At 41.0% G+C, this 18,001-nt stretch overlaps 1 long non-coding RNA gene across 1 annotated transcript in view; it reads left to right on the top strand.

The window, feature by feature from the left end:
- Positions 1-16,324, top strand: part of LOC122483182 — a 53,278-nt gene extending 36,954 nt beyond the window's left edge. Inside the window, exons 3-5 of the long non-coding RNA XR_006297322.1 lie at positions 8,208-8,291; positions 11,611-11,744; positions 15,953-16,324. This is a non-coding gene — a long non-coding RNA (uncharacterized LOC122483182). The remainder of the gene's footprint in view (positions 1-8,207; positions 8,292-11,610; positions 11,745-15,952) is intronic.
- Positions 16,325-18,001: the final 1,677 nt, after the last annotated feature.

The following is an 18,001-nucleotide window of genomic DNA, read 5'->3' as shown; positions in this document are numbered from 1 at the left end:
AGCACCTAGGTTAGTGTCTGTTAAATAACTGGGAGAGTGGGGCGCCTGGGTGGCGCATTCTGTTCAGTGTCCGACTTCAGCCAGGTCACGATCTCGCGGTCTGTGAGTTTGAGCCCCGCATCAGGCTCTGGGCTGATGGCTCAGAGCCTGGAGCCTGTTTCCGATTCTGTGTCTCCCTCTCTCTCTGCCCCTTCCCCGTTCATGCTCTGTCTCTCTCTGTCCCCCCAAAAATAAATAAATGTTGGAAAAAAAATTAAAAAAAAAAAATAACTGCGAGAAAGTTTGTATGCCCTGGAGGCAGGGGTTGGACTGGATCTTGAGAACTGTCTCAGAATTCTGCCTGAGTTTACAGCAGTGGAGTGTCCCATGATTCGATTTTTAAAAAATCCATTTAAAAAATATGACTCCTAATCCAAAATGAGAGGTTAGTTGGAAGACTTGATAGCCATTTAAGAGGGAGTTAAACCCCTGTAGTTCACATTCCAAGAAAGTAATGACACTATCTGTGTAGGCTTCACTCCAGTACCTTTCCCATCAATGTGAGACACTTACTGCCCTCTCTCCAGCAAGACGATCCCTATAGTCAGCAGTACATGCGTGGTGCACTTCGGGGGCTTATGAAAGGAAAGCTTGGAAATCTATCAGCGCACCCCTGGCTTGGAGGAGGGGAGGGTCTCACTCGTGTTTTTTTTAGCCTCACACATGGCTTGTCTCTTCCCAGGAAAATGCCAGTCACAGGATAGCAGCGCCTCTGTCAGCCCCGTCTCTGTCATCTCTGTGCTCTCCTGCTCAGAGGCAGAAATGCAGTCCCAAAGGCCCAGTTGTACTCCCGAATCAATTCCCTTTATGTCTCCTGAGGCTGAGCTGCAAAACACTCCCTGTGTTCTGCCAGCCACTTAATCTCTTCTCCTCATTTCAAACTTCAATATACTCTTTTAAAAAAGAATCATACCCAAACCTCCCCCACAGCCAAATGGCCTAAGCGACTCTGCTTCTTGGACTCCAGTGCTCTCATGAATGTTCATAATGTTGTCTCCAATCATTAAGAAAGTGTTCAATCATGTACCGTACTCTGTTTAAGGACACAGGGAGGTGTGTAAAATTGCCATCTTTCTAGTTAGCTGTCATCCCAGCGTGGAATCACCTTGTGCCCAGAGACTCATTCATTCCAGAATCAAGTTCATTCATTGTTACGGCGTTTTTCATGGGTTTTCGGACTCTGTGGTGAGTTCGAGATTGCTGTACTTCAGAGGTTACCCCGATTCACCCTGGGTGCATTGTCTCCAGCTGTTTGTTCCTGAGTCACCAGATCTCAAGTCTAGAAATTGTGCCTCAACCTGCAATGAAGAGTGGTTTTGTATGTCGGGTTCTAGTTCCAGATGTTCTGGGCTCAAGTACCAGCTCGTCTACTCACTAACTAGAGTCATTCACTGTTTCTGTGCGTTGATTTCCTATCTTACAAGATGTGCTTGTTAGGGTGACTGGCGGGCAATCAGGTCTTACTATGTCAGGTGTTATTTCAAGCCCCTCCACCTCGTGCATTGAGGGCTAAGCCAGTGGATACATTTCTTGCCCTTTGGCTCAAGAACTGACAGATCTGGTCAGTACATGACATTTCTTTTACTTTCAACATATATCCAGAATCTAACCACTTCTCCCCATCATCACACCCATCCTCTTTGGTCCAAGCCATCAAACATCTCTTACCTGGACTATTACAATAGTCTCCTGATGGCCTCCCTGCTTTTATCCTTGCTCCCCCTACCACCTCCTGTCTGTCCTTTATCTGGAAGCTAAGATGATACCTTAAAAATGTGAGTCTGGTCATGATCACTCCTATGCTCAGAATCCTGCAATGATGTCTCATGTTTCTCAGCGTAAAAACAAAACCCCTTATAATGGCCTATAGGCCCTTCATTATAGCTGCCCCCTTCCAGCTCTCTGACTTTCTTCCTGCTCACTTGCTCCTGCCAAGTGGCTCTGTGAGCTGGTTCTCCAACAGGCCAGGCCTGCTTTTTGCACGTGTTCTTTCTTGCCTGGAATGCTCTTCCTCAGATGTGTGTCATCTCCTTATCTCTTTGTTCAGATGCCCCTCCTCAAAGACATTCACCTTGACATTCTCCTCTCCTACTCCTCCTTTCCCTTAACTTGTGCTGCCTTTTCTTTTTCCATACTGCATATTGTAATTTTGTCACACCATATGTTTAGCACAGCTTCTGGTTTCTGTTTCCCTGTGACAGGATAAAAGCCCCCCAGGGGCAGGGATACTGGTTCTCTGATGTATCCTAAGTGCTTGGAATAGCACCCAATGCATAGTAGGGACACAATAGTATTTGCTGATTAAAGAATGAACGGATGTTGTGCCGGGGAAGACAAAGATAGAGAAAGATGGCCATGTTGGCAGTTTGAAAGCTGATACAACACAAAAAGCAATGTGGAACTGTAAATAAGAACAGCATGAATCAAAGAGACAGAATGCTGCGAGATGTGATTACGGTATCCAGAGTTCCATCTGAACCTATTGGATTTACATTCATCTTTTCAGGCACGTGTAGATACGTAAGTAGTAATCTAGTGTTTCACCCAGTGTTTGATTATAGGTGCTAAAGAAATACATTTTGATTCACTCACTGTCAGGTCTATAATTGTCAAAACTCAGGTGTGTCCGTGAGGCAAACTTTAACAATTTCTGAGGAGAGGGAAGAGGCTGGGACTGAGGGTTGATCTGAATTATAGTTTTGACCTATAAGTGCATAGTGGACAGATCTCGTTTGGGCTTTTAATTCCTACAGATATGGATTTGAGTTCTAACTCTGTCATCTTGTAGCTATGTGGCCTTGGTTAGGGTGTTTTATACCTCAAACCTTCAACTTCCTCTGCTGCAAAGTAGGGAGAAGTATTACCCGACTTAATAATATTATCCTAGGGGCGCCTGGGTGGCTCAGTCGGTTAAGCGTCCAACTTCGGCTCAGGTCATGATCTCACAGTCCGTGAGTTCGAGCCCCGCGTCAGGCTCTGTGCTGACAGCTCAGAGCCTGGAGCCCATTTCAGATTCTGTGTCTCCCTCTCTCTCTGCCCCTCCCCTGTTCATACTCTGTCTCAAAAATAAAATAAAACGTTAAAAAAATTTTTAATAAAAAAAATAATATTATCCTAAAAATAAGATATAATTTGGTGAAAGTATGTGTTTAACAAATATTGACTTGTTATTGTTGTTGAATATACATGGAGAACTTAGGCTTGATTTAGATATTAGTCTTTATATTTATTATAGGTTGAATTATGTCCCTCAAAATTCATATTTGAATTCTTAATCCTCAATGTGACTGTATTTGGAGACAGGGCCTATAAGAGGGTAAATAAGGTTGAATGAAGTCATAAGGGTGGGACTCTGACCTGATGGGATTAGTGTCCTTGTGAGAGGAAACCCCAGAGTCTGCTCTCACTCACTCTCTGCCATGGGAGGATACATCGAAAATGTAGCCATCAGCAAGTTAGGAAGAAGGTCCCACCAGTAACCAAATAGGACGGTAACTTGATCTGGAACTTCCCAGCCTTCAGAACTGTGAGCAATAATTTTCTGTTGTTTAAGGGAACCACTCTGTGCCATTCTGTTATAGCAACCCAAAGCAACGAAGATAATATTCAATGGTGTTTCACAGACTGAAATTTAGGTGAATCTTCAGTATGTAGTCAGCATCTGGGATAACACTGGGCAGTTCCAAATCTTGGAGACAGGGTGTTCTCAAGGCCTGTGTATTATACAGATTCTGGCAAATGAGCTGGAATTCCAGAAAGAGCCCTTGTTCCTGCAGAAAATTAGACTGATGCTTGGGATCTAAAGTGGAAGGAAGACCCAGCAGTGAAAAGAGAGCCCAACTCTCCCATACTCAGACTCACTCCAGATTGCAGATGGTGGGAGAGGGCAGAAGTATTTGATATACTTCTTTCTTTGTTCATATCTTCTTGATGGACCAGACAAAACTGAGGCTACAGGTGAAGGGCACCAGTGCCCAGATCTGAGAGGGGCCAGGGAAGATGAGGGCTGATGAATCGTCTTTGTCTAGTAAGTGCTCATCCCCACTAGAACTTACAGAGCTTTTAAAGGCAAAACCTGATACCACCACGTTAAAATGTGGATTGTTTTATAATTACAAGTGCATGCTATCTTTCAAAGATATTTAAAAAAGATATTTATATTCATGTTTCACATGTAGTTAATGGAACTGAAAGTGATTTTTTTTAGCTATATCTAATGGACTAAATTCTCTAACATATCGTTGAGAGATTCATACAAGCTCTTTTGGGCAGTCCTATCAAGCGATTGTCCTTTACCCAAGGTCTGGGTCTAGGTTGTGTTCTCAATGTGCGGTCTTTATTTTTACCATCAGTGTATTGAGCATTTAGCATTGATAATATTTCCTGCAGCTCGAGAGATTTATCCTCCTAATTGGATATTGTTATTTCCCTTGCTTGGATAGCCAGAATATCTGAATTTGCCCTAATTAGAATTGACTTCTCTGGGTTGACAAAGAGCCCTACAGTCTAAGTCATGATATACATAAGGAGTAAACTTAGTTTTCTAAAGAATCAATACTTTTCTGTTTGGTTTATGACAATTCAAAAATTCCATAAAAACTTTTCTAGAAATAATTTTGAAAAGTTTTCAAAGTATAAAACACACACATGTAAAACATATAACTACAATATGGAGATTCACCTAAAATCTTTCTAGTCAACATCCTTTCATGTAGGAGGTTTAAACTCTCCAACTATAATCAATAGAAATTAGTAAAAGTAAGTATTGGTCATATTGCAAAGCACTGGTGAGCAAAGCAAAGTTCTTGGCTTTGGGAGCCCACGGATTAAAAAAAAATTTTAATGTTTATTTATTTTTGAGAGAGACAGAGACAGAATGTGAGTGGGTTAGGGGCAGAGAGAGAAGGAGACACAGAATCCAAAGCAGGCTCCAGGCTCTGAGCTGTCAGCACAGAGCCCGACGCGGGGCTGGAACTCACCAGCTGTGAGATCATGACCTGAGCCAAAGTCGGACGCTCAACCGACTGAGCCACCCAGGTGCCCTGGGAGCCCATGGATTAAAGATGGGAGAGAGACAAGTTTGATAGCAATTGTAACACTGTGGAATCTGCTAAGGGAGAGAGAGATTCACAGGTTGCTATAGAAACGAAGAGGAGAGGCCTTTAACTCAACGGCATCCGAGGTGTCATGGAAGTTTTCTTAAATATATAATACCGAAGGTGACTGTTGAAAGATAAATGAAAATGATCCAGATGGGTGGAGAAAGGCAGGAGGAAGAGTAAGACACTACAGGAAGAAGGAACAGTGTGTTCAAAGGTTGGAAAAAATGGGATGTATTTGGGGAAACTTCATGTTTATGAGAGTACTGTATTGTGGGTGACGAGGCTGACGCCAGGCCGTGAAAGATCTTACATTTTAGGATGTTTGGGTGGAGAGACACAATGTGTTTATAGAAAGTGGAGTTTTGTGATTATTTTTGTACTTTAAAAATTTCACTTATTCTCCCAAAGAATGATAATAATGTCTACTTATATTTCCTTGTTTACTCCTCATCATAATCTGTGTCTAGCTGGGTATTTGTAATGTATTGGATGCTACTAAAAAGATAATAGTTTTGGGCTATTGCCTTATTTTCCTTTCTTAACTTTTACCTCTATTCAATTTTCAGTTATACATGCTAGCCAATAATGACAGAATAGGGGTCGTGATAACTTGTCTAACTGCTCCCTCTCTCCATTTATTAGCCTGCATTTTACTGGTTAAGTGGGAACATGGTCAAAAGAAATTATGTGGATATTGGGAACTTAAACCAGCAATATTCCTTGTCCGTGTTGAAAAACACTGAGAGTAGACATTGTTTTTTGTCCTTATGTTAATCAGTGCTGGGACCAGGCAAACATAACTTAGCTGTTTGCTTCAAGAAATGCCTGCTTGTGAAAGAAAAGAAAATCAATTGAAGGAAAAGTAAAGAGAATCAATGAAATAGCTTGCTCATTGAGACTTGCTTCAAGACCTCTGCCTCTCTGTCTCTACCAATCCAAAGTTATTTTAATAATAATAAAAAAAATTCTGCTCAATCTCAACCAGTTTCCAACTTGCAAGGCTCACTTTAAAACTACCCAGCCATGACCTTAAACTCTATAAATACTCTGTCCTAAGGTAGTGTTCTGCCCTACTGGTCCACAGATTTTTTCTAGTGTTTTTATTGGGAGAAATTGACATTTAATACTATTCTGCTTTAAATTAGCTTTGACATTCTACTGTTAGAATGATATTCTGATGAAGTTACTGTAGCAACATTGCCCATAAGATAGTATTTGAAGACTTGGTGAGAGATGCTGGGTAGATGAGAATGTAAATTTACAAAGTCATTTACTTTTTGAAGACACAATTTTATCAAATGATGTGGGGTGATAGAAGGGAGCAGAGAGAGGGAGAATGGAGATTTTGGGTGGTGGTGAGGAGTGGGGGACTTTCCTCTTCGCTGCAGAGGTGGTAGAGTCCAACGTATGGCTTCATGATGCCCTTCATAATCTGACCTCTGCTTACCCCTCCACTTACCTGATGCATCCCTTGGCCCCCCTCACAATCTCCTATCCACACAGATTTGTTTTGCAAACATTCTAGGTACTTGGTTTTCTCTGGGCCTCTACACATGCTGTTCCATTTGTTTGGATCAATTTTCTCCATATTTAACTGGTTATTCCCCATGCTTCTTTCCTTTTCAAGTCAGTTATTACTTCCCCTGGGGATTGTTTAAAAACCTCTAAGACTATAGTGATGCCCCTCTTATATAACCTTGTAGTGTTCTGTGATTGCCCTGTTATAATACTCACTGCACTATTAGTTAGACTTTACCTGGTTGTCTCTTACCCACTCCAGACAGTAATCTCCATGGGAGAAAGATTATATACTGTTTTTTTCTATGAACTTCCCACTTAGCATACTGCCTGCATACTAGATGCATAATAAATGTTTGTAGATTAAATGAGTAAACACTTGCCGGCTGCCTCCAATTACTGTCTCTCATCCTCCAGTGTCTGTGTTCATCTTGAGACCGTTTCCTTCTGTTGGACACAACTGACCTGTTAGTTTTGAAAATTTATTTCACGTGTTGATTTTACTTCTATGAAACACATTTTTTTCCTTCATCGATTTTGTGTATCAGAGGGATACTTGCATTCTAGCTGGTTATAGGACTTGAACTAGGAACTAAATAGCAAATTTTAAAGCTGAATGCACTGAAAACTTTATTTCATGAATGTGCCCTCCTTCATGTAATTCTTGGATTCCTACTGCATATAATCAATGAGTATACGTTTACACACTGGAATCACTTCCTCCTGAATATGCAAACTTCCTCTTCTTTTTTAATCCCAGTTCTTGGGATACAAAATTGTCCTAGCAATTGTGCTTCATAACATCAGCACATAAGTTCCTTTGGTGTTCCCTATTGTGCCTTCCACCCACTGACCACTCACCCTACCCCATTTCCACCCAAGTTACTTACTATTAAATTATTGTAGTTGCCTGAATTTCTCTAAGCCAGCAAGGCTATCGAGGCACGTTCCTCTATGTTTCTGAAGCATCAGTGAGTCTATGTTAGCACCTTATACAAGGGGGCCAAGCGGAACAGACCCGGTATTAGGGTGGCAGTCTCAATACCCAAGTTAGCACTTATCTTGGGATAACTGAATGTAGCAGTACAATCCTGATGAGGAAGTCCACATGTTGAGGTTTGAGGAATACTGAGAAGTCCACCCACTCCAAAATATCTTGTTCACCAGCTGTCAACATTTCTAATGACCAGTGTTTGAAGACCATCTTTTATTTTATTATTATTTTTTTAAATGTTTTATTTTATTTTGAGACAGAGAGAGACAAAGCACGAATGGGGGAGGGGCAGAGAGAGAGGGAGACACAGAATCTGAAGCATACTCCAGGCTCTGAGCTGTCAGCACAGAGTGGACGCGGGGCTCGAACTCACAGACCGTGAGATCATGACCTGAGCGGAAGTCGGAAGCTCAACCGACGGAGCCACCCAGGCGCCCCAGAGACCATCTTTTATTTTAAAAAATCTTCCAAAAAGGTAGATTTCACAGAAAAAGATAAGACAAGTTCATATTTATGGTACCTACTGTAACTTCATTGGGATTGACTTTCTATAGGGGAAATGTCGGATCCAGCTCTGAGGATTTGAACCGTAGACCAGATCTCTGGAGAGGAGACAGATGTTCAAAGACAAATTTCAGGTACTCTGATGCAGGTATACCCCAATATATAATGACTCCCAGTCACAATCCATATTCAGAACCCCAGACTCCTCTTCCCTATAGTGTCTATAGGAGATTCTCTAGAAATTTCTCTGTCAGTTAAAGAAAACAGTGAAATTTCTCTGTCTGTTTCTTTTCTATCAGTTCCGTTATTTCTTCGTCTCCTTGGTTGCCTATCTCTGGAATCCTCATCTCCACTCTGTCGAAGGCGACAGCTGATGTTTCTGCTGATTGCTTTCTGCATCCCGGGAACTCTGACTTATATAGTATTTATGCTGTGAGTGCTATGATAGATTGTAGGACAGCACAGCTAAGGCAAGGCTTTCATATCTGATAAGGATTTAGAAACAGCTATGGGATAAACAAGGGAATTGGCAACCCAGTGGGCAGCTTATAATTACTGAAATGTGGACCGTCTTACAACTTCCAGACTCATGCTTGTTGGTGACTGCATTAAGCATTACCTGTGTCTGTCATGTTTGGTTCTTCTCTCCTTTTGGGCACTCAAGTTTTAGCCCCCGTGGCAGTCAGATAAACCATGAGACTAGTTCTGGTCAATAGCTTGTGAAGGAAAACAGGATATGGGAGGTCCCAGGCAAAATTTCCTTTGCAAGCCCCTACCTATATAAACAATTTGATCTAAAAGCATATTACAAAATTCATAGGGCTGTGGGAGGTATTTATCAATGAAAGTTTAGAATAATGGTTATAGAAGTATGTAGGTATTTGATTATTGCCCAATCACTTGCAGGTAAAGATTTGTTTTGTAGTGTCCAGGAACCATCTCTTTATTTTTCAGTTCCAGAACTATGTTTTCGCCTTTATTGTCAAATGCACCATTTCTGGCAAATTTAATATCTTGCACTGGGAGAAAAGGATGGCAACGCTGTTATTACTTACAATGCCATGGCTCTTTGGAAGCTGTTTGTATTGAAACAATATAGAGTTCCTTGCCTCTGCACTCCTCCAGTTCCAGGCGTTGAATGCTGCTTATATCATCAGTCCTGACACTGCATTACCCATTCTGCCATTCCTGAATCCTGGCTTCCAATGATTCCCTCAAAGGTTGTTACTAGGCTTTTGTTTTGTTTTGTTTTTGATGATGCTCACACGTCATCTTCCCCATGCATGAAAAAAAAATGTGAATAATCATTCATTTTTGGTCATGTTATGTGTCCTGTTTAGAAGGTTATAGTGTAAGGGAATATAACACAACTTCTGGCCATCTCTTCTCTTAAACTCCATCGGGCTGTCATCTCTGCATTCCTAAAATGCGATCTCTTTCAATGTTGTTTACATCCCTGAATTTCACATGCTGACAAGGGCAGGGAGGGTAGGTGAGAGGCCTGTGGGCAGAGTGAGAAGAGCAGCCTCATTCACACAACGAATGTCTGGTCGCTCATCTGGCATGCTTAAGACAGACCTGAAAGAATGTGCCATCACCACAGCAACTGGAGGCAAGAGAAGACATCAACTCCAGAGCCCATTGGTGTTAAAGAGCAGTGATGTAAGTAAACATTTGCTCCAGAAGGACAGGCAATCCCCACATCCTCCCACTCTCTGTCATGTAATGCTGAGCCTTCATGAGAGGTGGCATCAGCTCTGCGTGTCAGCAGCGGGAAGTCCACAGAATAAAAGATACCTGCTGTCACTCTCAGATGCTGTAGACTAGAGGTGGTTTTACAAATTAAACATGGACAGGTGAGAGCTGACATAAGGGCTCAAACATGGTTTCAGCACAAGTGTTGGTAGGGGACAGATGGTGGTTAAGAACAAAGGATTTTGTCCAGCATAAGTGAGGATCACCCAAAATGGACATGTCAGTACCATTCTGGAGGCCCAATTCTGTGTGATTCCACAAAAGAAGTATCATGCTGACCAGCAGGAGCAATTAGGCTAATCTTGAGTGGCAGTGTGGAGGCGGGTTGCTTGCTGATCCGTAAGGGACGAGGATTGTGAGCGAGAAATAAGCTAGTTTGGTGTCAAGTCTATAAGGCTTTTTGTTACCACAGGAAAACCTTGTCTGCCCTGACTGACACAGACCCCATTCATGGGTGTTTGCTCTTCAGCCACAGGCCAGGCTCCTTGCTTACCAGTTCTTATGTCAGAAGGTGAACTGAGGATTATCCAAGTAAACACATGTATAGTATTTAGAAAGGTAAATGTTAGCTATTACTTGCAGTTATTACTATCGGCATTTGTTCTCATGTTAGAGACTAACTTATCAGTGAGATATCTTTCAGAATATTTCATACAGGTCAGTCTCCAACTGTCATCGAGAATTTTTTCATCTGACTAGATCAAGACCTACCCTGTGTGTTCTCTTTTCTAGTTCTGTAACTGACTTTTTTTTTTTTTTATAACAATAGACAATGAGAAATCTTACTCCTACTAGTGAGAGAATTCCATCCTTCACTCTCAAGAGAACAAGCTTCCCTCATGGTCCAGATAGGACCACAATAACTTAGTGTACAGAACATATATTGAAATCTGGCTCATCAGTCGTGGGGCCCAAATTAAGCTTCACAACTCTTTATAATAACAACTACAAACATTGGTTGAATGTTTACTGTTTGCCAGGCAACATTCTAAGTGCTTCCCGCATATTAACTCATCTGTCATCCTTATGCAAACCTATCCCGCAAAGCACGATAGTTTATGGTTACCTATTATGAGGAAGTGAGGTACAGAGAGGCTAATTGTTTTGTCCAAAGTCATGGAGCTACTCAGTTTGACCCACAATTTCAATGTGTGCAGTCTGCTTTCAGAGTCTAGGTTCTTAACGACTTCACTCTGTCTCTGTTTATTCTGATAACATGCTAACTTGATACACATGACTTGTGTTTTTTTTTTTGGGGGGGGTTATTTTTAATAGCCATGTTTCTAGAAAGAGTTGAAGATCAGAGATGAGGCCTATGCCATCATCCTGTAGTCTTCTGGATCTCAGGATCATGATTCAGAATTCTCAAGAACACACACACACACACACACACACACACACACACTTCCTCAAGTGCACTTGGTAAATAATGAAGTTTTGCTGCCCGGCAGTGTTCAAGTCTTTATTCATTTATTTAGGAGGTATTTATTGAGTGTCTACTGAGTGCCAAGCATTGTTCTGGGTGCTAAGGCAGTGAACAAGACAGTCTCCGCCCTGAAGGAGCTGAGAATCTCAGGGACACTTTATAGCATTCTAATACGTTCCTATAGCTCCTACCACCCAGGCTTCAGGATGCCGTGCCACAATTGATCATTTTCTTACATTACCAGCATCCTATCTGTGCCTCTTTGTTTGTAGTAAGTCATTCAGTGTGAAGTATGAGCCTCAAGTCAAATTCTGCCAGTGGAACTGATGAGAGGTGGCGAATGACTCAAATGGAGGAAAAGAGAGATTTGCAAGCTGGAGTGGGTTTGTGGAAAGGACTTCATGTGGTATGTATCAACCAGAGTACATGGTAAGAGAAGGAGGACAGAGCCGCCTTTCTCATTTGGCAGGCGGCTAGGGTGTGAGACTAATTAACAATTAAAAAATAAACACAATCCCAAAGCAGCAAATGATAATTTAATCCTGAGAAAGCTTCTTCTGGGTCAGTCATGTCAGCCATTGAATCTCGGAAACTGGCATCAAATTCCAGCCACGAGAGACTGGCTGGAAGCTTCTGCCATCTGTCCTGGAGAATCCATGAGCTTCAGCACTGGTGGTGCAAGGAACTTTGTCACCAGAAGTGGAGATTCTCTCGGAGTTTATTGCTGCCGTCTCAGTGGCTGAAGGACAGGAGCTCACAGAAGACAGTGGACCACAGTCTTTGTGAAGCATTTTCCCCTGCAAATCACAAATACTTACCAAGCCCTGTATACCAGGCAGTATGCCAGACACTGCACACAGAAGAATGAATAAGATGTAGACACTGTTTTTATAGAGCACCAATCTTGGGGAGGACACACTTCCATAAATGAAACATATGATACAGCGGGGTGCATATAATGTTGGGGTGACGAGATTATTCAAGATGTCAGAGGAAAAGCATCTCTTCTTAAGAGGGAAACTGAGTGCATATGGTGACCAGAATTCCCTCAAATCTTCAGATGAGGCTACATTATATTTTAACATCATCTTATTTCCAAGTTGTGCCCCTCATAGCTGATGTGGCCTTGAGAAAAGCACCTGTCAGATATGATTACATAGCCTCTTGATTTGTGATCGCTAAAGAGCCAGGGTCCATATCTTTCAAATTTCCTTGTAATTGTTCTCAGTACCATACTCTGCTTGCTGCTGATAATGCCAGCATGCTTCTGATTTAAGCAGAGAGGTGCTATTGACTACATCTGACCTCTACACTGAAAATAGATCTTTGGTCAAAAGAAGGCAATGTGAAATTGGGCCCTCATTTGGATCCTTATCTATTGGTATAAGTGCTGTCTATTTATTTGCAAATGTCTTGCATCACCAGCCTATTTTAAGGACTGAGTCTTAAAGGAAAGTGAAACTTCCTAATTAAAAAAAAATCAGAGAAATTTTAAAAAGATGGATGAGGTTGTGAAGGGGCAGGGATGGAGTGACTATACGAATTTAAATGATTCTCCTTACCAGGATAAGGGGAAATCTTTCTTTCCTAAAATTAAAATGGTTGGGAAGACTGAAGCATTTGTTTGTTAAGAATTAGCCTTTCATGAACCGAATAGAGGAGAGGTATAGTTCTAGTAGCCAGGAATTACTAGAACTAGGTGGGCAGAAGTCATGGCAGGAGAGGTTCTTGAAATGGAGACGAGCAAGAGCTGTCCATGCTTTGTTTGAAACGATATAGAATCCAGTGGAGCAAACTGATTAGGAGGATGAAGATTCCAGAGCCAGCCAGAAATGTATTAAATTTCTGGCTCTGTTTTTTTTTTTTTTAATCTCAGTTATTGGTACCAAGTTACTTTATTTACTTAAGATTGGTTATATAAAAATATATCAATAGTCAATAGTATTTTTTGAGGTAGGATAATCATTCCTGTTGCCTTAGGTTCTGTGATGATTCAAGGAGATAATGAACCATGCCTAGTATATAGTAAGTGCTTGATGAAAAGTGGTCCTTTACTCTTTACAATGTTGAGCATCATCAACATTGTTAAGTGAACACTGACTTCCTAGAGCTCATGCTAACACAAGAGGATGAAGACGTATTTATATAATTATGCCAGGAGGGTGAGCCAAGGAAAGAAGAATATGTTCCTCAGGGATGTTGGGAGACAGAACTCTTTCTTGCTGGACTAGATCTTGAAACAACGCGAGGCTACACCTATGGCAGCCAACCTGTTGCCATGAGAAAAGATCCTGGAATTTCTAGGGATAGCCCCGAGGAGCAGAAGACATGGTGAAAGAGAAGTTAAGAGATAGAGAGACTCTCGCCCCAGATAATATCATTTCATCTGTGAATCCAGCCATAGCTAAAGTTGGCACTACCCCTGGATTTCTAATTCTCGAGCTAATAAATCTTGTTTGAGCCTCTCAGTTTTCTGATACTTGCAATGAGTCTGTATTAGAAAATGAAGTCCCATCTTTTATTTTTTAGTAAAAAGAAAAGTATTCTCTCCCCCTCTTTTCCTGTCTTGGATGTAGCTGTCTTGTCTGGAGCAGAATTAGCTGGCTATCAGCCGTGAGGCAAAAAAATTGAGGCGAAAGCTACAAGAAACACTAGAATCTCTTTTCTGATATGTAGTCATAGAAATAACCAGTGCCAGCCTCACTTATTGTATCAGTTTGCTAGGGCTGCCATACACAGTAGCACAGACTGGATGGCTCAAGCAAAATAAATGTACTTTCTCACAGTTCTGGAGCTCGAAGGCCGAGATCAAGGTGTCGCCGGGCACATCTCTTCTGAGGCCTCTGTCCTTAGCTCGTAGATGGCCAGCCGTCCTCTCTGTGTGTCTTTACACAGTCTTCCCTCTGTGTGTGTATATGTCCTAATCTCCTCTTCTTGTTAATATACCAGTCAGATTGGATTGGGGGCACCCTAACGACCTCAACTTAGTTAAAGACCTTATCTCCAGATACCGTCCCATTCTGAAGCACTGGGGCATTATGACTTCAATATACATTTTTTTTAGGAAAAACAATTCGGTCCATATGACTTTTATTGCAGAGAAGCAATAGTCATCATATTTTGGGTTATTTTACTAATATTTTAGCAGCTAAAAAATGTTAGCAGCTAAATGAAATGGTTAAACATGGATGAAAGAGGCTTGCTCTAATTTTTATTTTTGTAAATGTATTTCTTTGGGCTTACTAAGAGCCAGGCTATCACCTCATGGTTTGGAAAAACTCATAATTCTCAGGAGAAAGGCATTTGCAGACAGAAGACGCCTTGCTCTTGAGTTCAGGAGTGCAGATTATCTTGTTCTTTCATTTTTTTTTAAAGACTGATTTTCCAGAACTCCAGGTTATACATTTAAGGCTTTAATGGCTTAGAGAGACCACCGGAGAAGGAGGAAATTTTTTTAAAAAGAAATGTGGACTAGGCTTCATAAGGGCAAAATCCCTGTCTTACAGCTGGAAGTCTGATCGACACAATTAATGGTAGCGTCTGCCCGTACGAAGGCACCTAGTAGTTTCTGGATGCCAAAAAAATATCGCACCCTCGCCTTCCAAGACTATACTATTCTGCTCAATCCTAGACTCTGAGTTGGTTACTGCAAATATAGCATTTTCAACTACACAGTAGACACATTGCCTTTTTGGTAACTTACAGCGCAGCTGAGCAAACTGGCCTCATCGCCCTGGGGGATGAAAAACTTACGTACATGGGATTCTAGGTCAGTTAGGTGGAAGAAGAAACATATCTCTAAGTGCTGAAAAGAAAATTCGAGTTTTCAAATGTTGTCCATGACTTGTTTTCTACTCGTTTCTAATTCCTCAAAGAGGCAATCCTACTTAAAATGAGATTTCGGTCATTAAAAAAAAAAAGGAATGGTATTTGAGAACTAGTCATTCAGATACAATAAAGCTTCAATGAATTTTTTTCCTCCACGATTTTAATATAAAGCCTGATCCTATATCTCTGCATGGGTTGAGCGCCTACATCTTTTTAATGGAACTTTAGCTTGAATAGGCACTCTAGGGGAGAGGTGGGACACAGGGCTTTCTCAGCAGCTGCGTTTGTCCGACAGAGGGCACTTGGAACTCACACATAAATAGCAGCCATGCCCACGCTGTTTAAGATATCCATTTTCATTGCCATGGTGATTCTTAATTAACACATCGCATCAGGTTTTCATTGACACCAGTAAAATGAGGTGACTGTGACCTTGATTAATAAAATGTGTAATCATTCTGGAACTATCGTGAGTTAGAAACTTGTTAGATATTTCTTCCCAGTGATTACACTGGCCTGTAATCAATAAAACCAAAATCTACATTGCAGATTATTCAAGCTCCGTCTCCAGGGTGAAGACTTTTATTTCTTCTTAAAAATAAAGTTGAGCATATATTTGTGACAGTTTAAGGATAAGAAAGTAACAGACTAAATAACATGTTTTATTATATGAAGAGTATTGACTTGCTTGATACTTCTCAATATAAAATACACAGGTTTCAGACACGGGGGAAGGCACTTCAGAGTGTTGTTGATATTTCTAAGATTCTGTTTTTTAAATTTCAGAGTCCAGATCAAGAAGCAAAATGAAAAGAATGAAATTCTTGGACGGTTCTGTTTACAAGTTAAAACCTACAACTTACCCCTAGAGGGCGCTCTTCACTTTGTTATCTCTCAGAAGCCTTGCCTGGCAATGGCTGCCATTCAAATGGAAAACATCGCACTTAATGTTTGTGAATTGTGTAAGAATAATCAGAAGAACCCCACAATGCTGGGCAGATTTTTTACCCCTAACGCTTCTGTTGGTTGTGATGTAAAGTCCTTGACTAAATCAAATGTAAACTGTAAGGATTCAGCAAATCCAGGTTGCCTGTGCAAATATCCATAACATGTAATTCACTATCAACATTTTTATTCTCATAAAACAGACAAAGCACACAATTAAGAAACTTTATGCTTCTCTCATGTTTTCACTTTCATAGAAGCGATTTCGCATATTGATCACTTTCATACCATATCTTTGTGAGAGGTTTTATAGCACAAAGTCAAATAGTTCATTGGTTTCTTTTTTCTTCTTCTTCTTTTTTTTTCCAGAATGATAAATAATTGACCTTATAAAAATCCTGATCATTGCACTAATTTCATGGAGCTGGTCTAACATATCCCTAACTCTGAGGTTTTATAAGTTTGCTTTCTTTTTTTTTTTCAATTAAAAAAAATACTTCTTTATTTTTGAGAGAGACACACAGAGTGTGAGTGGGAAGGGGCAGAGAGCTAGGGAGACACAGACTCCGAAGCAGGCTCCAGGCTCTGAGCTGTCAGCACAGAGCCCGACACAGGACCCACAAACTGTGAGATCATGACCTGAGCCGAAGTCAGATGCTTAACCTACTGAGCCACCCAGGAACCCCTATCAGTTTGCTTTCTCAGTAGAGTACATGGTTGGTTGTATTATTTGAAAATATTTACTCTACTTCCTCAAAATGGGCAGAAAATACTTCCCCACTCCATTATGCTAGACTTGGTAAATGGAATGTGAGAAGTAACCATGCTACTTTCAACAAAGACCTTAACCGTGATTTAATATCTCTTGTGCTTCCTTTCTGTCGTGAGAATGCATTCGTTACACATAGCAGTTGCCCCTTCAGCCTGGGTCCCTGACTGTGAAGATATGTGAAACAGTGCCAAAGTATTCACAGCCAAGTGGCACTTGCTAACATGTCACATGGGCAAGAAATGTGTTTGTTGTTATTAACTGCCAGAGTGTTGGGGTTGCTCTTTGTGCAGCGAGGAAGCTAATATAAAAACTGATGGGGAGTAGGGTGCTGTTGTATGAAAAAAAAATCAGTGGCAATTCCTTCGGGATAAAGCTGTTGGTGGTGAGAAAGTATTGAAGGAAACTGAAAAGTGGTAATCAGTGTAATAATACAGGTTTGCTGCAGTGACCATAACTGCAGATAGCCTTCTGATGAACTTGTGGCTTTGGCTGGAAAGGTATTTAAATGGAATATTGCTAGAGTGTGTTACTTGTTACTAGCTGCATTTGATATTTTAAAAATGAAATGAATCCAGAAAATAACTGGCCTGTTCGCAGGATGGCATGAAAAAGAAAACAGGGAGCCTTAAATTCTGGGATTTCAGAGTTGAAAAATGGGGCTGTTTTTAATCTTCAAGTGACAAAAGATAAAATTGAGAAATGTATTGAGCTCAACACCACTGATTAAGATGTAGGCTGAAAACAAATTGTGAGAGTGGCCACAATTCCTGAAGGCATGAGTCTGCAATAGCTTGACAAGCCCACAGTGTCCTTAAGTCTAGAGAAAAACATACGTCCACCAGAGAATTCTGGTGTAGGCTGCTGGCGCACAAAAATGGAATCAAATAAATCAATAGCTAACAAAGTCTTTGAAAGAGTTCTACTGCTCAAAGCACTGTCATCCTCAAGTAAGAGTTTGTGACTTTTTGAGACAATTTGGGCAAGAAGCTGGCTGACCAAGTTGCTCCTTCCCCCAGGATGGCACAATCCCCGATGCCCTCCCAACATACAACCAGAGAGGATGATAACAGGAAAAAAGAAAAAAAAAAAAAAAGAAGATGTCCTGGAGGGTGGAGTCA

Source organism: Prionailurus bengalensis, chromosome D1, assembly GCF_016509475.1.
Source record: "Prionailurus bengalensis isolate Pbe53 chromosome D1, Fcat_Pben_1.1_paternal_pri, whole genome shotgun sequence".
Classification (NCBI taxonomy): domain Eukaryota; kingdom Metazoa; phylum Chordata; class Mammalia; order Carnivora; family Felidae; genus Prionailurus; species Prionailurus bengalensis.
Note: the sequence above shows the minus strand (reverse complement) of the source record. Positions and strands in the feature narration are given on the sequence as shown.